The following is a 10,870-nucleotide window of genomic DNA, read 5'->3' as shown; positions in this document are numbered from 1 at the left end:
TTTTAAATACCTAGTTTTAATTTTTAAACTTTATGATTTAATTCCTATGTAACAAAATTCAGCCCAAGCAGCCCATTAAAAGCCTTGGCCGAATTTCCCCTTGAAATTAGTAATTAGGTTTTTTTTAGATTTCCTAATAGGGTTAGGAAAATAGTTAGGAGGCTTATACGTTCAAAACTAAATGGAACCATTCAAGAATTTATTAGCAAGACATTAGTTGCGTAAACGAAGGAAAAAGAAAATCAAGATTCACTTTCTTGTTTTCAAGAAAATCAAGAAACCGAATCTTGGTCCAGTTTTACTATTTTTAGTGATTTCAAGAATCAAGAAAATCAAGATTTCAAATCTTGGAAATCTTGGTCCAAGAAACCGAATCCTGCAGCTAAGGCGCATTGGATCTCAGTTACGAGCATCAACGAACCAATTTTGGTAGAAAACGAATTACAAGCCCAAGTTCTTGAAGGCAAGGCCCAATAAGACGTTCCAAGCCCAATCAGGAAATTTAAATTAGACTTAGTTGAAAATCAGGCCAAATTGTCAAGGTGGCCCAATTTGTAAAATTTTAAATACCTAGTTTTAATTTTTAGACTTTATGATTTAATTCCTATGTAAAAAAATCCAGCCCAAGCAGCCCATTAAAAGCCTTGGCCGAATTTCCCCTTGAAATTATTAATTAGGTTTTTTTTTTAGATTTCCTAATAGGGTTAGGAAAATAGTTAGGAGGCTTATGCGTTCAAAACTAAATGGAACCATTCAAGAATTTATTAGCAAGACCTTAGTTGCGTAAACGAAGGAAAAAGAAAATCAGGATTCACTTTCTTGTTTTCAAGAAAATCAAGAAACCGAATCTTGGTCCAATTTTGCTGTTTTGAGCGATTTCAAGAATCAAGAAAATCAAGATTTCAAATCTTGGAATTCTTGGTCCAAGAAACCGAATCTTGCAGCTAAGGCACATTGGATCTCAGTTACGAGCATCAACGGACCAATTTTGGTAGAAAACAGATTACAAGCCTAAGTTCTTGAAGGCAAGGCCCAATAAAATGTTCCAAGCCCAATCAGGAAATATAAATTAGACTTAGTTGAAAATCAGGCCAAATTGTCAAAGTGGCCCAATTTGTAAAATTTTAAATACCTAGTTTTAATTTTTAGACTTTATGATTTAATTCCTGTGTAAAAAAAATTCAGCCCAAGCAGCCCATTAAAAGCCTTGGCCGAATTTCCCCTTGAAATTAGTAATTAGGTTTTTTTTAGATTTCCTAATAGGGTTAGGAAAATAGTTAGGAGGCTTATGCGTTCAAAAGTAAATTGAACCATTCAAGAATTTATTAGCAAGACCTTAGTTGTGTATACGAAGGAAAAAGAAAATCAAGATTCACTTTCTTGTTTTCAAGAAAATCAAGAAACCGAATCTTAGTCCATTTTTTCTGTTTTGAGCGATTTCAAGAATCAAGAAAATCAAGATTTCAATTCTTGGAAATCTTGGTCCAAGAAACCGAGTCCTGTAGCTAAGGCGCATTGGACCTCAGTTACGAGCATCAACGAACCAATTTTGGTAGAAAATGGATTACAAGCCCAAGTTCTTGAAGGCAAGGCCCAATAAGACGTTCCAAGCCCAATCAGGAAATTTAATTTAAACTTAGTTGAAAATCAGGCCAAATTGTCAAAGTGGCCCAATTTGTAAAATTTTAAATACCTAGTTTTAATTTTTAGACTTTATGATTTAATTCCTATGTAAAAAAATTCAGCCCATTAAAAGCCTTGGCCGAATTTCCCCTTGAAATTAGTAATTAGGTTTTTTTTTGGATTTCCTAATAGGGTTAGGAAAATAGTTAGGAGGCTTATGCGTTCAAAACTAAATGGAACCATTCAAGAATTTATTAGCAAGACCTTAGTTGCGTAAACGAAGGAAAAAGAAAATCAATACTCACTTTCTTGTTTTCAAGAAAATCAAGAAACTGAATCTTGGTCCAATTTTGCTGTTTTGAGTGATTTCAAGAATCAAGAAAATCAAGATTTCAAATCTTGGAAATCTTGGTCCAAGAAACCGAATATTGTAGCTAAGGCGCATTGGATCTTAGTTACGAGCATTAAGGAACCAATTTTGGTTGTTTTTTTAGATTTCCTAATAGGACTAGGAAAATAGTTAGGAGGCTTATATTAAGGCTTGGTCGGCCACCCTTATAAAACACATTGAATTATACATTGAAATCAGATTTTGTTGAGTGAAAATTCTCTTTGAGTTTTCTCCAAGAATTTTCTCTTGAGTTTTCTTTGGAAGTATTTTTAAAAATCTTTTTGATTGTGGGAGCCATCTTCAGTCTTCTTCTTGCCATTGTCCTACATTTGAGGGGATATTAGAGCCGTTTGAAGGGAGTTGTGAAATCTTTCTCGATTTAAAGGCTTCTTAGGACTTTTCTTTATTTTTCTTGCTGTTTGTTCCTCTTTAAAATTTTCTGCTTGTGCCGATTTATTGATTAACTTGTTTTAATCTCTTTTGTTGTGTTTCTAGCCATTACACTCTTCAAGAATCTGATCGGCACCCTTCTTGGCGGCAAGAAACATTCCTTAGTCATCCTTTTCAGTTGATCTTGCAGTCCAATCATCCTAATTCTGATTCAATTCGTTTTGCTGGACTTTTGACTTTAATTTGCTTTTTTTTTTGGTGTTATTCTTTTCAGATTCGGTTTGGGAAGTCCACATCATTCTTGGGCATCAAGAATAATTATTGATTCATAATTCCCCTCTTTCTTGCTGCACGAACCCTAGTTCTATTTCAATTTTTGGTTTTTGTGATCTGTTAAGTTTAATTTTTTCTGTTTCGTGTTCAATTGTCAGATTCGGCTGATTAGAATCTTTCTTGAAGTTCAGTTACGTGTTCTTGGCTTCCAAGAATCCCTATTAATAAGTGTTTTGAATTCTTGGCTGATCCTTTATTGTTTTGGGTATTTTCGTTTCAGATCTAATTGATTCTAAGTTGAATTTTCTATTTTGTTTCAGATCCGAGTGTCTATAGCTTTCGTAGGAGTTTTCCGTGACTTGACAACTCGATCTTGGTCCGCGCGCGATCCTCTATCATTTGGTATCATATTTTGGGCGTTTTGGGTGTTCTTGGGTGATTTCTAAACTGATCTTCTTGTAAAAATATTAAACAGCAGTTTTTACCCAGAAAAAGTTTTTGAAAAAAAATTCATTTGAGTGGGTAAACGTTTTCCGATTGGTCTAAAATTTTACATGCATATTTTTGGCACTATGATAGAATATTAAAAAATATTTCTCACAAAAAAATCAGTAGAAAAAGCCAAAAAATTGAAAAATATGAAATCAAGTAAAAATTAAAAAAAATATTCAGCGGGTTGAGTTTAGTGCCGAAACTTTCCAGATAAAATATAAAATATTTAAGGACATTCCAGTTTAAATTTCGTGATTTTTGGAGATCGGGAACACCTCAAACAAATTTGTCAAGTTACTCTTCAGTTTTTCGGGTTTTCGGGTATCAGCAATTTTTTTTTATTCTTAGTTGTAGGATTTCATTTGTTTTGCTTTTATTCTTCCTTTACACTATCTAACACCTTCTTGTTTCTTGTGTTAGTAGGATTTAAAAGTGTGCACAATTCTTCCTCGGTGCAACACAAATCAATTGGTGTCTCGTCAGTTTTTGGACTCCTAGTGCAATTAAGATTCTTTGGTAGTTACGATTCATACACTTTCTAATTGATTGATATAGACTCTACTAAAGAACTCAAAAGACTGAATTCTACCTCCTTGAGAATTTGATTTTCCTTTTTGAGTGATTAACGGTGAGGTTTGTTAATTTTTTTTTCGAGTGTTGAGTGTTTATTTTGCAGGTATTCCAAAAGAAAAAAATAAGATGCATAGAATTGGTCAAGTTGATGATGACCATAATGATGTCCATGATAAATTTAAAGAGATCCAACAATAGTTAGATTAACGGATTGCTGCACTCAAACAAACAAATGTCATACTTCGAACATTGAGTGCTACTATCAATAAGATGCGATTGGATTAAGAGCATCAGTATCGGGGTCCAATTAAAGATGATGTGGATAACCAGCCTCGTGCTCATAGGCACGCTCCTAGATGTGTCCCTAGAACTGACTATGACGTTCATGATCGCGGACAACCCTCTTTGGCAAAACCAAAGAGCGAGCAGCAATGAGAACATCTCTTTCATACTCGCTGCCATGTACAAGGTAAGGTTTGTAGAGTTATTATTGATGGTGAAAGTTGCTCGAACGTAGCCAGCACGACGATGGTGGAAAAGCTTTGCTTAACCACTACCAAGCATCCATGACCTTATCAACTAAAAGGGCTTAGCAACGAAGGCCAATTTAAGGTCACTCAACAAGTGCGTATCGCCTTTTCTATCGGCAAGTATCAAGACGATGTCTTGTGCGACGTAGTGCATATTCAAGCCTGTCATTTGTTGCTATGAGAACCATGGCAAAGGGATCGAATGGTCACCCAAGATGGTCGTACCAATAGGTATTCTTTCAAGCATCAAGGAAGGAAAGTCAGCTTAGTGCCGCTCACTCCGGAACAAGTCCATGAGGACCAATTCAAACTAAAAAATTCTGTTGTTAAAACAAGTGAGGAAAAAGAAAAAGGAGAAGAGAAAAATAAAAGTGAAAAAGAAGAAAATGAAAATGAAAAAGGTGAAAAGGAAAGCGAGAGAGAAACAAAAGAAAATGTGAATGAAGTGAGTGAAAAAGAGAGAGAGCTTAAACAAGGAATGAGTGAAGAAGAAGAGAATGCTCAAACACAAGGGAGGAATATTTTTGCTAACCCCCATTCAAAATCGCCTTGTGATTTCTCTTTGTTTCAGGTTTGCAAGATTCCACCTATGGACAGGTTCCAACTTCATTACCCTTCTACCGAGAGATGTTTTCAATTGATTGAACAAGGTAAACCTGATCCTCGTTTTCCCACCTCTAATGGTAAGCAAGGTGAAGTTTCTCTATTCTCTAAACAACTTCATTCAAATCGTATTGATGACTTTGCTCATGACTTGAATTTTGAAAAGGTACTATATGTTATTGTCGATAATTGCCATTCTTGGATTGATGACATTTTAATTTACTCAACAACATTAAATGATCATGTTTTCCATGTTAGAACGGTTTTAGACATTCTAAGAGCTGAAAAATTGTTTGCCAACCTTAATAAATGCACATTTTGTTGTGATAAGCTAATATTTTTAGGTTTCATAGTTAGGGCTCAAGGTATTCATGTCGATGAGGACAAAGTTAAGGCAATCAAGGAGTGGCCAACTCCTAAATCGATAATTGAGGTGAGATCTTTCCATGGTTTAGCTAGTTTTTATAGACGATTTGTGAAAGATTTCTCCACTATTGCTGAGTTGGTGAAATCCTTACACGAGAAGGCTAGGCAACGAATAGCCAAAACAAATGACATCAACACCAGCAAAGCAAACAAGGGGCGCAAACGGGTTGTCATTGAACCCAGAGATTGGGTTTGGGTCCATATGAGGAAAGAACGATTTCCTACAAAAAGAAAGACCAAGTTGGATCCAAGAGGCATGGGCCTTTCCAAGTACCCGAGCGGATCAATGATAATGCATACAAAATTGATCTACCCGGTGAGTACAATGTAAGTTCTACTTTCAATGTGGCTGACTTATCTCCATTTGATTTTTCAGATTCGAGGACGAATCTTTTTGAGGGAGGGGGGAATGATACGAGTCACAAAGGCCCAACTCAAGCTTAAGAACATGATGGGCTCAAATTACCACAAGGCCCAATAACGAGGTCAAAGGCCAGGCAAATGCGTTCAAAACTAAATGGAACCATTCAAGAATTTATTAGCAAGACCTTAGATGCTTATACGAAGGAAAAAGAAAATCAAGATTCACTTTCTTGTTTTCAAGAAAATCAAGAAACCGAATCTTGGTCCAATTTTGCTGTTTTGAGCGATTTCAAGAATCAAGCAAATCAAGATTTCAAATCTTGGAAATCTTGGTCCAAGAAATCGAATCTTATAGCTAAGGCGCATTGGATCTCAGTTACGAGCATCAACGAACCAATTTTGGTAGAAAACAGATTACAAGCCCAAGTTCTTGAAGGTAAGGCCCAATAAGATGTTCCAAGCCCAATCAAGAAATTTAAATTAGACTTAGTTGAAAATCAGGCCAAATTGTCAAAGTGGCCCAATTTGTAAAATTTTAAATACCTAGTTTTAATTTTTAGACTTTATGATTTAATTCCTATGTAAAAAAATTCAGCCCAAGTAGCTGATGTGATTCGGCTCGATTGATTGAGTCAATTCACTTGATTTCCCGATCGTCGACGAGAAGTTTTGTTTTGATGTCGTATGAAAATTAAGTTATGTAGATGTATAAGCGGAAGCAGGCAATTTGGGTTCAAAAGATGGCTTTTGGGAATGGATAGGTTCGGTTTTAACAAAAGAAAATAATTTATAAATTGATAGATAAAATGGAATGGAAGTTGAACTCAAGCTTCAAGAATGTTTCAATACTAAAAAATATTACCCCGAATCTTATATTGCTTAAGGTGAATTTTGATGAAGGATAGAAGCGGACCTTGACCCGTTACCTATATGGAGGTAAGAACCAAAGGTATAATAATATGGTTGAACGCCACACCAGTTCGGAGATAAGTTCAATGTAGTTCGGATTGACGCAACTAGCAAGCTAGATAAGTAGCTTCGAGACTCGAACGAAAGAAGAGAGGAGGTAACCTCACAAGAACAAAAGTTTTATTAAGTTTAATTGATCAAATTCTATAACCTTTTACAATAAACAAGTAAACTATTTATAGGCAAAGACTAAGCTAGCTGAATAGTCACATACAATCCTTAAAAATTAAGCAAATGAATTCAATTAATTTAGATAGCAAGATTCGACTGAATGGGAGCTCCAATGGTCAACTTCTAGAATGAGCAATGGACTTGGAAGCTTGGAAAGATGCATGGAAGCAACTAGGTTCGGTTAAATGAGCTCAATTAACTGGTGACTTTTGCTGAAAAGTGACCAGCAATTAAAGGAGGTAATGAGCAGCCATTCAAGGTGTGAAAACTCAGCTTTGAATAGTCATTGAGTGTGAACACTATGAACCGAACAACCAAGATGAATCCAGCAATGTGAAAGAAATAAATGGCAGCTTTGGAGTAGGAAACATTAGCTCCCTTGGCCGAATAGTCACATAGGAATGTTCAAAATTCAGCTCACCAATTTGATGACATTCCATGCATGTATCGCCAGGTACATTGAACCCAACATGCATGCACCTTGCTTAATGTATTCCCACATTCGGCCAACCTACACAAAGATGAATGAACTTAATTAATGCAAAATTCAGCTGATCATAATTAAGAATATAACCTAGAAAAATTAAAAGCACATGATTAAAACTAAACACACTTAATTGAAATAAGATAAGACGAATTAAAAGCATGCAATAACACAAACTTATTTATGAGCTGTAGTAATTAGGACAACTTAATATCATGCAATAAACACAAATTTAATAATGTTTGTCCAGATTTGAACCAATTAAATACATAATATAAATTGAGCTAATTAACATATTAATTTATTTCAGTAACATGTAATCGCATAAATGAAATTGAGCTGAAACAAAAATTATCGAGCTGAAATTGAGCTAGTTCGAGCTCTTAGAGCTGGAAATGAGTTAAATGGAGCTCAACGAGATGGAATTGAACTAATTCAGCTCGCATGGGTTTGCAAGCAATGCTTAAGGAGCTGGTCCAAAAGTGTGCCTAGGGCGTGGTCGTATCAGCAGCCCATTAAAAGCCTTGGCCAAATTTCCCCTTGAAATTAGTAATTAGGTTTTTTTTTTAGATTTCCTAATAGGATTAGGAAAATAGTTAGGAGGCTTATATTAAGGCTTGGCCGGCCACCCTTATAAAACACATTGAATTATACATTGAAATCAGATTTTGTTGAGTGAAAATTCTCTTTGAGTTTTCTCCAAGAATTTTCTCTTGATTTTTCTTTGGAAGTAGTTTTAACAATCTTTTTGATTGTGGGAGCCATCTTCAGTCTTCTTCTTGCCATTGTCCTACATTGGAGGGGAGATTAGAGCCGTTTGAAGGGAGTTGTGAAATCTTTCTCGATTTCAAGGCTTCTTAGGACTTTTCTTTATTTTTCTTGCTGTTTATTCTTCTTTAAATTTTTTGCTTGTGCCGATTTATTGATTAACTTGTTTTAATCTCTTTTGTTGCATTTCCAGCCATTACACTCTTCAAGAATCTGATCGGCACCCTTCTTGGTAGCAAGAAACGTTCCTTAGTCATCCTTTTCAATTGATCTTACCGTCCAATCATCCTAATTCTGATTCAATTCGTTTTGCTGGACTTTTGAGTTTAATTTGCTATTTTTTTTGGTGTTATTCTTTTCAGATTCAGTTTGGTAAGTCCACATCATTCTTGGGCATCAAGAATAATTCTTGATTCATAATTCCCCTCTTTCTTGCTGCACGAACCCTAATTCTATTTCAATTTTTGGTTTTTGTGATCTGTTAAGTTTATTTTTTTCTGTTTCATGTTCAATTGTTAGATTCGGCTGATTAGAGTCTTCCTTGAAGTTCAGTTACGTGTTCTTGGCTTCCAAGAATCCCTATTAATAAGTGTTTTTAATTCTTGGCTGATCCTTTATAGTTTTGGGTATTTTCGTTTCAGATCTAATTGATTCTAAGTTGAATTTTCTATTTTGTTTCAGATCTGAGTGTCTATAGCTTTCGTAGGAGTTTTTCATGACTTGACAACTCGATCCTGGTCCGCGCGCGATCCTCTATCACCTTACTTTCCATGTGCACCATACCAACAATCTCCACATAATGTTGCAACTCCACGATGTTGGCTATCTCGTGGTTAAGATCGGCCAAAAATCAAGCCATAGTCACCTCTCGATCTTCTTGCACGTCCGCTCGAATCATGGCGACTTCCATCTCCTTGTGATGGTCCTCCACACTTTTGTCCCTTGGGAGAGATTTCGGAGCTTTTGATAAAGCTCTCGGTGATAATATGAAGGGATAAACCTCTGGCACATTACGGCCTTCATCTCGGCCCAAGCGCTAATAGGACGCTCGCCATTCCACCTCCGACTCGTGGTGAGTTGGTCCCACCATATCATGGCATAGTCAAAAAATTTGATTACTGCCAACTTGACTTTCTTAGCCTCGAAATAATCATGGCATTCGAACACAAGTTCGATTTTCTTCTCCTACTCTTGATATGCCTCCGAGTTCGAACGGCCTTGGAATGGAGGAAGAGTTAACTTGACACTTTTGAGATCGTCATCGTACCTATCTCGATCTTGTTGGGCCACGGTGACGTTGACCTCTCCTCCGGTCACTTACACTGGAGCCTTGGTCACTTTCGGCCTCACTCAGTTTGGATAACTCATCGTCTTGAACTTGTCATCGGCCACGATTTCTTGGTGGACTTAGAGGAGTCCTTTCTCGTTGAGCTCTTCCTTCCATGTGATCAAGTCTCTCTTGGATCAGCTCCAATTTTCGGTCAAATAAGCATTCAACCTCGCGCAATAAAGCTTGCATGTTCAAATCTGGCACATTACGAACAGGTTGCCTTTTTGCCATATTTCTTTCAGGGCTTCTAGACATATGAATTTAATAACCTTACCACAAATTCTCACAGTTCACTCAGAAAGAAAGATTAAATGATTTCACTCTCACTCGTGTTTACTCATGCTATTTTGGCTTTTTCAACACTCTTTTGCACTCACTCACTCGTTGCCTTTTACCACTTGTTATTTCTCTCGTAACTTCATATTTTGTCTCGTTAGACCTATATTGCGGCTTTAGGGTCAGTTTTAAAGGGGTTACAAGGGTTGCAACGTAAACGGTATGAGGTTGGCTGAACAAAGAAAATTTTGGTTTCTAGTTTCAAGTGTGGAATTAGGGTAAAAAGTGATGGAAAACGATAGAAATTTTTGAATTTCCTGGATCAGGATTACAAGAATGAAGGTATAACTTTCAACACTTTTTTTTAATAATATCTTGCTAAATACAATATGAATTACTTGAATACAAAATAATTGTTTTTCAAATTTTTTTTGAATTTTTTTAAATGCTTACTCTAGGACTAAGTCAAACGTCGGTACTTCTCGTTTTAACAGCTCGGATACCAAATAATGCGATCCAGCCAGGCATTGATTGTCGAGTCGATCTAATTTGCCCGATCGTCGTTGAGGAAGTATCGTTCGATTTTTTAAATGGAGAAATTTGGTTAAGTATGGAAATATATGTCAAAATAAGTTCGTGGTGGCTAAAAGATAGATGGATTTTAAATGGAATAAATTTGGATGGGCTCAATTTAACAAACAAGATAGTGAGATAGAAATAGTAAATGGAAATGTAAACAAGTGAACTTAAACGTCAAGAACGATTCAACACTATAACGAGTGTCACCCCAGTTCTTATATTATTTAAGGTGGAAAGATGGTTCGGTAGAAGGTAGTTGAACGCCACACCAAAGGTTGGTGATAAGTTCAGAAACAAGTTCGGGTTGACGCCACTAGCATGCTAGCTAAGTCACTCGTGACTCGTACGAAATGGGAGAGGAAGTTAACCTCACAGAAACAAAGTTTCCTTTAACAAATTTGGCAAAAAGAATCCCCTAAAACAAGCTGATTATAAAGTATTTATAGCCATTACATGAGTTAGCTGAATAGGCAATTTAGTGAGCTGAATGGACAGTAAAAAATAGCTAAAAGAAGCTGAAATTTCCTTGTGGTTTCGTAGAACATCCTCGGAAGCTTCCTAGCTGATGGAATTAACAGTTGAGCTAATTAGTCACTTGAGGTTCAACCAAAGGGGAAGGAACAACTTAA

The sequence above is a fragment of the Gossypium raimondii genome, chromosome 12, assembly GCF_025698545.1.
Source record: "Gossypium raimondii isolate GPD5lz chromosome 12, ASM2569854v1, whole genome shotgun sequence".
Taxonomy (NCBI): domain Eukaryota; kingdom Viridiplantae; phylum Streptophyta; class Magnoliopsida; order Malvales; family Malvaceae; genus Gossypium; species Gossypium raimondii.
The sequence above is the reverse complement of the archived record's forward strand: the minus strand, read 5'-3'. Positions refer to the sequence as shown.